We start from the raw sequence: 11,250 nt of genomic DNA, 5'->3' as shown, positions 1-11,250 counted from the left end.
AGCTCAGAGATTTACAAGAGGAGACCTGGGCACATTTGAAGGCAGCATGGCTTGAATGGTCCTGAATACAAGATAGGAAGAAGATGTTGAAGAAAGGTGGGGTTCCCTAAGACCACTTGGAATTGGGTTAGTTTCTAGGTTGTAGTGCTCTGGTAAAGGTGAGCTTTAGCAGCAGAAGAACAATCCTTATTCTTCTGAGGTTGCAGTGAAGTCTAAGAATAGAAAACTGCTGTGAAGAGATGACAGAGAAGTACCTGATGACTTGGGCTTTTGGGCAGTGTGCTGGATCTGGCTCGTACCAGCTCAAGAGAGCCCTTATTAAACATTAAGGGATTTTTCAAATACATTGGTAGCTTGAAATTAGCCAAAGTGGGAGTATTTCAACTCCAGAAATTAGCAAATACTACAAATCTGGGCCTCCCCACCACCACTCAGAACTGGTTTACCAGAACACCTTACACTCCCTTTCTTCTCTTTTCCACTTCACTAATAGTCAAAAGCCTGCTCAAGTACCAGCTGAATTCAAATCTTGAATGAGTGCCCATTATGGGAAAGGCACTGTGCCAGATACCAGAGTAACAAAGACCAACCCCCCAGTAAATAATACTGTGGTGGAGAGTGAAGAGCATGCAGGCATAAATCCTGGACTAGCTGTCAGCTCTTGGACCAGTCACTTAACCTTGGTTACTCATCTGTAAATGGAGATAATACATATCCCAAAGGGTTATTAAGATGACTAATGAGAACATGTAAAGCTCCTGGCACAGAGGTGCTCAATAAGTGATGGTTCTAAGAGTGGCAGACATGTAAACTAACGTCTTTCATATAGTTTGATATGAGAAATAAAGACTCGAGTCGGGCACAGTGGCTCATACCTGTAATCCCAACACTTTGGGAGGCTGAGGTGAGAGGATTGCTTGAGCCCAGGAGTTCAATACCAGCCTGGGCGACATAGTGAGACCCTGTTTCTACAAAAAAAAATTTAAAAATTAGCCAGGGATGGTTGTGTGTGCCTCTGGTCCAGGCTACTTGGGAAGCTGAGGCAGGAGAATCACTTGAGCCCAGGAGTTGGAGGCTGCGGTGAGCTATGATTGTGGCATTGCACTCCAGCCTGGATGACAGAGCAAGACTCCATCTCCAAGAAACAAACAAATAAACAAAAGAAATAAAGACAGAATGACAGGCCGGGCGCGGTGGCTCAAGCCTGTAATCCCAGCACTTTGGGAGGCCGAGGCGGGTGTATCACGAGGTCAAGAGATCGAGACCAACCTGGTCAACATGGTGAAACCCCGTCTCTACTAAAAATACAAAAAATTAGCTGGACATGGTGGCGCGTGCCTGTAATCCCAGCTACTCAGGAGGCTGAGGCAGGAGAATTGCCTGAACCCAGGAGGCGGAGGTTGCAGTGAGCCGAGATCGCGCCATTGCACTCCAGCCTGGGTAACAGGAGCGAAACTCCGTCTCAAAAAAAAAAAAAAAAAAAAAAAAAGACAGAATGACTAGAGGTCCCCTGAGTAGATTCCAAAGTTTTCAGGATGGATGTTTCATGAATGATTTTTTTTTTTTCCCTTGGTCATTATCAGGTTGTTTTTTTTTTTTGTCCCTACAAATCAAGTTTACCAGATTTACCTGTTGGTTTTTTTTTTTTTTCTTTTTGAGACGGAGTTTCGCTCTTGTTACCCAGGCTGGAGTGCAATGGCGCGATCTCGGCTCACCGCAACCTCCGCCCCCTCGGTTCAGGCAATTCTCCTGCCTCAGCCTCCTGAGTAGCTGGGATTACAGGCACGTGCCAACATACCCAGCTAGTTTTTTGTATTTTTAGTAGAGACAGGGTTTCACCATGTTGACCAGGATGGTCTCGATCTCTTGACCTTGTGATCCGCCCGCCTCGGCCTCCCAAAGTGCTGGGATTACAGACTTGAGCCACCGCGCCCGGCTACTTGTTGCTTTTACCTCTTTTTAGCCATTCCTCACTGTATGTTATTTAATTATAAGACAAACAATGGATTTTGGAGATAGGCACACCTGGATTTATATCCCAGCTCCAGCACTTACCTGCTTTGTGGCCTTTGGCAAGATTTGTTACTTCCTAGAATCTGAGTTTCTAATTTCATATATAGGTATAATAACTGAATCCAACCTGTCTTTTAGATTCATCTCCCTTTATGCTTCTGCATCTCCATGCAAAAGACGCTGTTCCTTTTCTACTGCTGTGTCTTTGTATATACTGCTCCCTCTGCCTAGAAAAGTTCTGCTCTACAGGTAGAATAGCCCTGTGGTAAGATCCATAGCCTACATGTCAGTCTCAGCTTTGACGTCTAAACTAGGTGTCCATAAGCAAGATAATTGTCCTCTTTATATCTCAGTTTTTAATATTCATAAAATGGGAGAAATAGTATCTCCCTCATTGGGTGGTTGTGATGATTTAATTAATCCTGTAAGAGCTAGATTTATGTCAGGTATATAGGAGGCACTGAAAATTTTTAGGCATTACTTCCACTTCCATTACTGCTGCCTTCATTATCCTCAAGCTGTGGTTCAAAAATCACTTGCTTTATGAAGCCTTCCCCATTTTGTCCATACCATTATTTACTTCTCTTCTCTGTACCCATTGAAGTTTATGAACCACCACATTTGGAGGACCTACTATGTCTCAGCACCCTCCTGGGCATAGTACAGATGTTGTTTTATTCAAACTACCCATTATGTTCTCACTTATTATCCCAGCTTCCTTCTAGGATAGATTAAAAAAAAAAAATTTTTTTTTTTTTTTTAAGATGGAGTCTCACTTTGTTGCCCAGGCTGGAGTACAGTGGCATGATCTAGGCTCACTGCAACCTCAGCCTCCTGGGTTCAAGGAATTCTCATGACTCCCAAGTAGCTGGGATTATAGGCGCTCACCACCACACCCAGCTAATTTTTTTGTATGTTAGTAGAGATGGGATTTCACTATGTTGGCCAGGCTGGTCTCGAACTCCTGACCTCAAGTCATTCACCTGCATTGACCTCCCTAAGTGCTGGGATTACAGGCGTGAACCATCATGCCTGGCATATAGATAAAATTCTTCTTTTCTTTTCTTTTTTTTTTTTTTCAGACGGAGTTTCGCTCTTGTTACCCAGGCTGGAGTGCAATGGCATGATCTCAGCTCACCGCAACCTCTGCCTCCTGGGTTCAGGCAATTCTCCAGCCTCAGCCTCCTGAGTAGCTGGGATTACAGGCACGCGCCACCATGCCCAGCTAATTTTTTGTATTTTTAGTAGAGATGGGGTTTCACCATGTTGACCAGGATGGTCTCGATCTCTTGACCTCGTGATCCGCCTGCCTCGGCCTCCCAAAGTGCTGGGATTACAGGCTTGAGCCACCGCGCCCAGCGATAAAATTCTTAAAGGCCAAATTACCTTCATAAAACTGAGGACCCCTAACATTAACCATGCAAAAGCTTTTATTCTTTTCTCTGTGAAAAAAGATGGAACAAATTAACTGAATAATTAGTTATAACTAAGTAATATCTGCATTTTTACAGATTTAATCTCTCAAGTATTTATCGAGTGATTACTATGTGTGCACACTATATTAAGTGCTGGGAACATGTTCCCTGCTCACATGTGGCTATGTACATTTATATTAATTAAACTTAAATAACATAAAAACTTCACATCCACACCTGTACTAACCATCTTTTATGTACTTAATAGTCACATGTAGTTAGTGGCTATTGGATTGGACAATGTAGATTTAGAACATTTTCATCCCCACAGAAAGTCCTCTTGGACTGTGCTATTCTAGAGTCGGGGAGGTAGGCACTGATCAAATACTCATAAAAGTACGATTGCAATTGTGATAAGTACTAGGCAGAAAGAATACATGGTAACATGGGAACATTTCATAAGGGGATTTGACTTCTCTGTTGGTTTTCCCAAGGAAAACCTGTTCAGACTAGATTTGCTGAATGCTTAGAAGTCAGCAAAGCCCTGTGGTGGGAGGAAGCACAGTAATTACAGGGGCTGAAGCAGCTAATGAGTGGATTGTGGGGATTAAGGGGAGGTTTGGGTGAGATGAAGAGGTGGAAGGACCACAAAGGGCCTTGTAGAAAGAAGATGAAGAAGCAGAGAGAGTGAGTAACTTGGCTGTGTAGTTAGTAATAGAACCTGGATTTGACTTCAAAGTCTACGCTGCATGATAAGTGTATATTCAATGGACTTTGGTTCCGCAATGATCTCTTTTGCTCCTTTCCTCTTTGGAAATTGCCAATGTTCCCTCTGCCGGATTATTCCATTAGCATAAAAACATACTGTAATACTTTCCTTCTTAGACAAACAAAAATAACCAAAAAAATCTTCCTCTATCCTTCATCTCTCTTTAGCACCTTTCTACATATTTTTTGTTTTTATAGCAAAACCCCTTTAAGAGTTGGCTATACTTACTACCTCAATTTCCTTATTTTCTGTTTCTTGCTGAACTTCTTCTAATTAGGATTTCTTACCTCCCATGATTTTCATAAATGACCTCCATGACTCAGCCCTTACCTTTTAGGATTTCTTGGCAGCACTTGATATAGTTGATCTTCCTTTTTGGAGCACTTCTTCTTTGGCTTCTGAGATACCACACAGTCTTGGTTTTCCTCCTGCCTCCTTCCAGCTCCTTCTTAGGCTCCAGTGCTGGAGCCTTCTCCCCTTTTGCAGTTTGAGCGTGCTGGGGCTCTGTCCTGGGCCATCTTTATTTCTCTAAATACAGTAACTCCTGGGTAATTTCATCTAGTCCCATGGAGTAACAGTTAATTTTATGTGTCAAGTTGGCTAGTATATGGTGCCCAGTTGTTTGGTTGGATAAGAGCGTAGATGTTGCTGCAAAGGTATTTTTTAGATGTGACTTACAATGACATCAGTAGGCTTTGAGTAAAGCTAATGACCTTCCATAATGTGGATGGGCTTCATTCAATTAGTTGAAGGCCTTAGAGAAAAGATGGAGGTTTCCCAAAGAGGAAGCAATTCTGTACCCAGACTGCCTTTAGTCTCAAGATTGCTACATCAACTCCTGCTTGAATTTCCAGCCTATGGGCCAGCCTTGGAGTTTTCAGACTTATCAGCCCTCACAACAGCGTGAGTCAATTCTTCAAAAAAAAAAAAATCTCTCTACATACATGTATTCTATTGGTTCTGTTTCTCTGAAGAGCTGTGACTAATTCACCTGGTATTAAATATCTTTTTTTTTTTTCTTTTTGAGATGGAGTTTTGCTCTTGTTACCCAGGCTACAGTGCAATGGAGTGATCTTGGCTCACCGCAACCTCCACCTCCTGGGTTCTAGCAATTCTCCTGCCTCAACTTCCCGAGTAGCTGGGACTGCAGGCGTGTGCCACCATGCCCAGCTGATTTTTTGGTATTTTTAGTAGAGACGGGTTTTACCATGTTGACCAGGATGGTCTCAATCTCTTGATCTCGTGATCCACCCGCCTCGGCCTCCCAAAGTGCTGGGATTATAGGCGTGAGCAACCATGCCCAGCCATATTAAATATCTTTTATATTTGATACCAAATGTTTATTTCTAGCCTTGACTTCTCCCTTGAACTCCATATGTACATATCCGACTGCTTAGTTACCTCTCCATTTGATAAATAATAGATCTCAAAAGAAAAAAAAAATAGGCCGGGCGCGGTGGCTCAAGCCTGTAATCCCAGCACTTTGGGAGGCCGAGGCGGGTGGATCATGAGGTCGAGAGATTGAGACCATCCCGGTCAACATGGTGAAACTCCGTCTCTACTAAAAATACAAAAAAAACTTAGCTGGGCATGGTGGCACATGCCTGTAATCCCAGCTACTCAGGAGGCTGAGGCAGTAGAATTGCCTGAGCCCAGGAGGCGGAGGTTGCGGTGAGCCAAGATCGCGCCATTGCACTCCAGCCTGGGTAACAAGAGCGAAACTCCGTCTCAAAAAAAAAAAAAAAAAAAAAAAAAAATAGCTCTCTTAAGCCATACTATAGATTTGTCTCAAACTATTATTTTCCCTCTCCCGTCTTTCTTCCTCCTCTCTGTGTGTTCCTGCTTTTCATTGAAGAGTGCCACCATTTGCCTCATTGTTAAAGCCAGAAATCTAGAGTTATTATTTTCTTTCTCTTACATATCTTATTCCATCCATCTGTACAACATCCATCTGTACAATTAGCTTGACCTTCAAATGTATTTTTTTTTGAGACAGTCTTGCTCTGTTGCCCAGGCTAGAGTGCAGTGGTGTGATCTCAGCTCACTGCAACCTTTGCCTCCTGGGTTCAGGTGATTCTCCTGCCTCAGCCTCTCATGTAGCTGGGATTACAGGCTCCCACCACTGTGGGAGATGTATTTTTTGTATTTTTAGTAGAGATGGGTTTTTACCATGTTAGCCAGGCTGGTCTCGAACTCCTGACCTCGTGATCCTCTAGCTTTGGCCTCCCAAAGTTCTGGGATTACAGGCATGAGCCACTGTGCTCAGCCTCAAATGTATTTTTTAACCTCACTAATCAGCCTTTATCATCTCTAGCTTGGATCAGCACAGTAACTTCCTAACAGGTTTGTATATCTCCACTTTTAAGTCTTGACCTCCTTAGCTTATTCTCCACACAACTGAGCAATTATTTTATTGTACAACAATCATTTTCTTCTCTTCTCTTCACACTCTGGCATGTTACCACATTTAAAAGGAAGTCCAAAATACTGACTATGGCCTGATGATGGATGTGACCCCTGGCTATTCCTCTGACCTCACTTCCTACCACTTTTTCCCTCACTCATTAGGCTTTAGACATATTGGTTGCTTTGTAGATTCTTAGATAAACCAAGCAGACTCCTAGCTTAGGGCTTTAGTATGTTGAAGTCAGAATAAAAATGTAGCGACAAGTCTCTAAATTAAAATTTTTTATTTGGAAAGAAAGAATAGCAATTTGGGGCATATATGCAGACAGGATGGTCTTCAGTATGTCTGAAGAACAAAGAGAAGGTTAGAGGTTTTAGAAATAGGAGAAATGTTACATACTGCTTTTCACGAAAGTTGTTTGGCACTAGTTAGGGTTTGGGGAGCTGGAAAGCTCTGGTGAGTGATGGAAGTGGGCAAAATTAGTCCTAGAGTTTCAACAAGTTATCTTAGCATTTGTAGATAAAATTGGTCTCAGGTTACAATAGGCAGTTTCAGCAGTCTGGCTTGCAGAGAATTACATTCTTGGAGCAATGTTTTGTATCCTGAGTGCTTCTCCCCCAGCCCCTTGGCTCTGATTTAGTTGGGTATGACAAGAATGACTCAATTTTTTTTTTTCTCAGATGGAGTCTAGCTCTGTTGCCCAGGCTGGGGTGCAATGACACGATCTCAGCTCAGCGATCTCAGCTCACTGCAACCTCTGCCTCCCTGGTTCAAGTGATTCTCCTGCCTCAGCCTCCCAAGTAGCTAGGACTACAGGCACATGCCACCACGTCTGGCTAATTATTTGTATTTTTAGTAGAGATGGGGTTTCACCTTGTTAGCCAGGATGGTCTTGATCTCCTGACCTCATGATCTGCCCACTCTGGCCTCCCAAAGTGCTGGGATTACAGGCATAAGCCACCACGCCTGGCTGACAAAGAATTCTTTCAAAAAAGCTTTTCTTGTGTGTGTGTGTGTGAAGGAAAGCAATGAAATGGGGTGGTGGTTTAATTACAAGGGTTGGGGCACATGGAATCATGAGAGCCTTTTCTTTCTTTTTGGAGATAGTCTTGCTCTGTCATCCAGGCTGAAAAGCAGTGGCATGACTGCAGCCTCAAACTCCTGGGCTCAAGCGATCCTACCATCTCAGGCTCCTAAGTAGCTAGGGGTGCAGGCATGCACCACCACACCTGGCTGACTTTCATAAATTTTTTCTATAGAGACAACATCTTGCTATGTTGTACAGACCAGTCTTGAACTGCTGGCCTGAAGCAATCTTCCTGTCTCAGCCTCCCAAAGTGCTGGAATTACAGGTATAAGTTATTGTGGCAGGTTGGGAGGCTTTTTTAAAATGGTAAAACAACATTGCATTTGTATGATAATGGAAATGATCAGGTAGAGAAAAAGCAATTGATGATGCCAGAGAGGGAGGCTAATTTCAAGAATGATGTTTATGAATATTAAGATGGAAATAAAAGATGAGAATTCATACACAGGTGAAGTTGGCCTTCACTATTCTCTGCACAACTGAGCAATTCTTTGAACATACAACAATCATTTGCTTCTCTTCCCTTCACACTCTGGCTTCTTATCACATTTAAAATTAAATCCAAAATCCTGACTGTGGCCTGAGGCTGGATCTGACCTCTGGCTATTCCTCTGACATCACTACCTGCCACTTTTTTCCTCACTCATCAGGAAATAATAATACGAAGGAAGGCAGGGAATATGGCAGCTTGCTGGTTGAGATGAAAATATAAGGGAGTTCTGTCTAATTGATGCTATTTTCTTAAAGAAGAAAGTAGGTCATGAGCTAATGCAAGGGGTAGGGGCATTAGAAGTTTGAGGAAAGAGGGATGTGTATGAAATAGGCATTTCGGATCCTGGGAAATAAATATACCAGGGATGCAAAGGATTGCTGGGCAACATTGAGGACACATTTGAAGTTTGTGGTCTTGACTTTAAAGTGAAATCACTTTGAATTTCTGTGTTTCCTTTAGCAATGTTTTACTGCTTTAAGTGAGGTACAGAATATGTGGACAGCTAGGTTCAGCAAGGGCGGCCTTGGCATGTCAATGTGATTGAGAAGTTTGCACTTCATCTTGAGGGTCCTAGAGAGCTACTGAAGGTGTGAGAAAAGAAGATATGGGTATTAGAAAAATTATTCTAGCTCAGTATGGTGTGTGTGTATATAAGAGAAAGGCTTATTATAGGTAGAACAGTAGTTTAAAACAATAGGAGCCTTTATCAAACACCTGCATAGATTTGTTATAGCTTAGATGACAGTTCAGGAACATAGAGAGGGTCTATTTCCAGCATTTTCTGAGTACCTACTACATACCAGATTCTGTAAAGACAAAATAAACAAGGGTTTGCCTATCCAAAACTCTTAGAGAGAAGATTTGTAATTACTATTAGGTATTTGCAGGACACAGAAGAGGGAAGGAGCAATTAACACTGGGTGGAAATCTGGGAAGACTCCCGGAGGAGAAATATTTCAGATGAGCTTTGAAGTACTAGGCCCTCAGGGAGGGAAGATAATTCTGGAAAGGAAGAATGAGCCCATTCAAGAGATATGAAATGTATATTAAGTGTTGGCTAGGGAAAAAAAAGAAATATATATTAAGATATTTTATGTTTATGATTTGCTACAGCCAGACACAGTGGTGCATACCTGAAATCCTAGCACGCTGGGAGGCTGAGGCAGGTGGATCACTTGAGCCCAGGAGTTCGAACAGCCTGGCCAACATGGTGAAACCCCATCTCTACTAAAAAATACAAAAAATTAGCCAGACATGGTGGTACACACCTGTAGTCCCAGCTATTTGAAAGGCTGAGGCATGAGAATTGTTGGAACCAGGAGGCAGAGGTTGCAGTGAGCTGAGATGCGCCACTGTATGTACTTCAGCCTCGGTGACAGAGCAAGAGACTGTCAATAAATAAATAAATAAATAAATAAATAAATAAATAAATAGCTGCATGATGAGAAATGGTGGAAGAAGATGAGGTTCTTCTTCTGTTAACCAGCAACTAAATAGAACTAAGGAGTTTTTTCTCTAGAATTCACGACAAGGTAAGGCATCTGGGCCCTTACAGCAGCAAGAAAGATTTAAAAGAAAAGAAGATGGTTTTAAAATGGTGATTTTTAACTTAAAGAAAAACAGTTACGTGATGCCACTCTGGGTGTTTGGGCTATAATTTGCTCACTTAGGAACAATGGGAAGTTAAAATGCCTTATCTAGCCTTTTCTGGAATGCTATTAATATTTATTTATCTAGCCTTTTCTGGAATGCTGTAATTACTTTGAGTGGGCTATACAAGATGCTTTAATGGCAAGGCTCTTCAAATCAATCCTTACTACTTTTAGTACATCATTTCAAGTTAAATGATCCTTCTGTGTCCTAAGTCAAACTTTTGAAATAAGGTGGTTTTTTTTTTTTTTTGAGACAGAGTCTTGCTCTGTTGCCAGGTGCCAGGCTGGAGTGCAGTGGCATGAGTTTGGCTCACTGCAATCTCCGCCTCCCGGGTTCAGGCAATGCTCCTGCCTCATCCTCCCAAGTAGCTGGGACTACAGGCCACCACGCCCAGCTATTTTTTTGTGTGTTTTCTAGTAGAGACGGGGTTTCACCATGTTGACCAGGATGGTCTCGATCTCTTGACCTCATGATCCGCTCACCTCGGCCTCCCAAAGTGCTGGGATTACAGGTGTGAGCCACCGCGCCCGCCCCAAAATAAGGTGTATTTTTGATGTATTTCTAAGAATGAGGAGTTATGACCCTGGTTCATGGTCATTGTGTAGATTAATGAGATAAAGGCATATAAAATGATTAATACAGAGCCTGGCTTGGGAGCCAGAAATAATGTTTTGTAGTCTATCTTAGTTCCAGCTTTCTTTTCATGTTTTTCCTTCTTTCCTCCTTAAATCACATTGTTTCCTGAACATCCATGTACTAGATCCATCATCTGTTCTAGGGACCCCAGAATCAGGTGAAACATTCAAGTCAATAATCACCATACAGGGGAAGTGTCAAGTTAGTGTGTGTAGTGTGTGTGTCCATTTAGAGGGTGAGGAGGCTAAACCAAGCCTCTGAGTTTCACCTTGGAAGGGCCTGGCAGGACCTAGCAGTGGCTGTTTGCTTGCTTAGCGGAAGTGTGGCTTCTGCTAGCTTTTAGGAGTCTGCAGCACTCTCACCTGAGAGTGATTCAATCCGACATTATCCAAAGAAGTGGGAAAGCCATTCATTCATTCATTCATTATTTATTTATTCAGCAAATATTCATAGCCTGCTAGTGTGCGGTGCTGAGTAAGAACATGCGTAAGATCAGGGAAGCATGAGAGAGCAGGCTCACCTTAGCAGCGGCAGGTGGCTGGGCGTGGCTGGAGTTGAAGGACACTCAGTTTTCCTTAAAACAAACAATAAAAACTAAACTCAGAATCTGATAAGGAAGAGGTGCTTTCAGGGGAAGTTAGGTGTTTTTCTGAGAATTTGTCATTTCTTTTCAGGATTAGTCAGGATGAACTAGACGTTTGTTTTTAAAAGCCTAATAACTTCCTTTAGGGAATTGCCAAACTGACTAATCCATGACCTTAGGGCAGTGGGTCCCAA

Source organism: Saimiri boliviensis, chromosome 7, assembly GCF_048565385.1.
Source record: "Saimiri boliviensis isolate mSaiBol1 chromosome 7, mSaiBol1.pri, whole genome shotgun sequence".
In the NCBI taxonomy this organism is placed as follows: Eukaryota; Metazoa; Chordata; class Mammalia; order Primates; family Cebidae; genus Saimiri; species Saimiri boliviensis.
The sequence above is the reverse complement of the archived record's forward strand: the minus strand, read 5'-3'. Positions refer to the sequence as shown.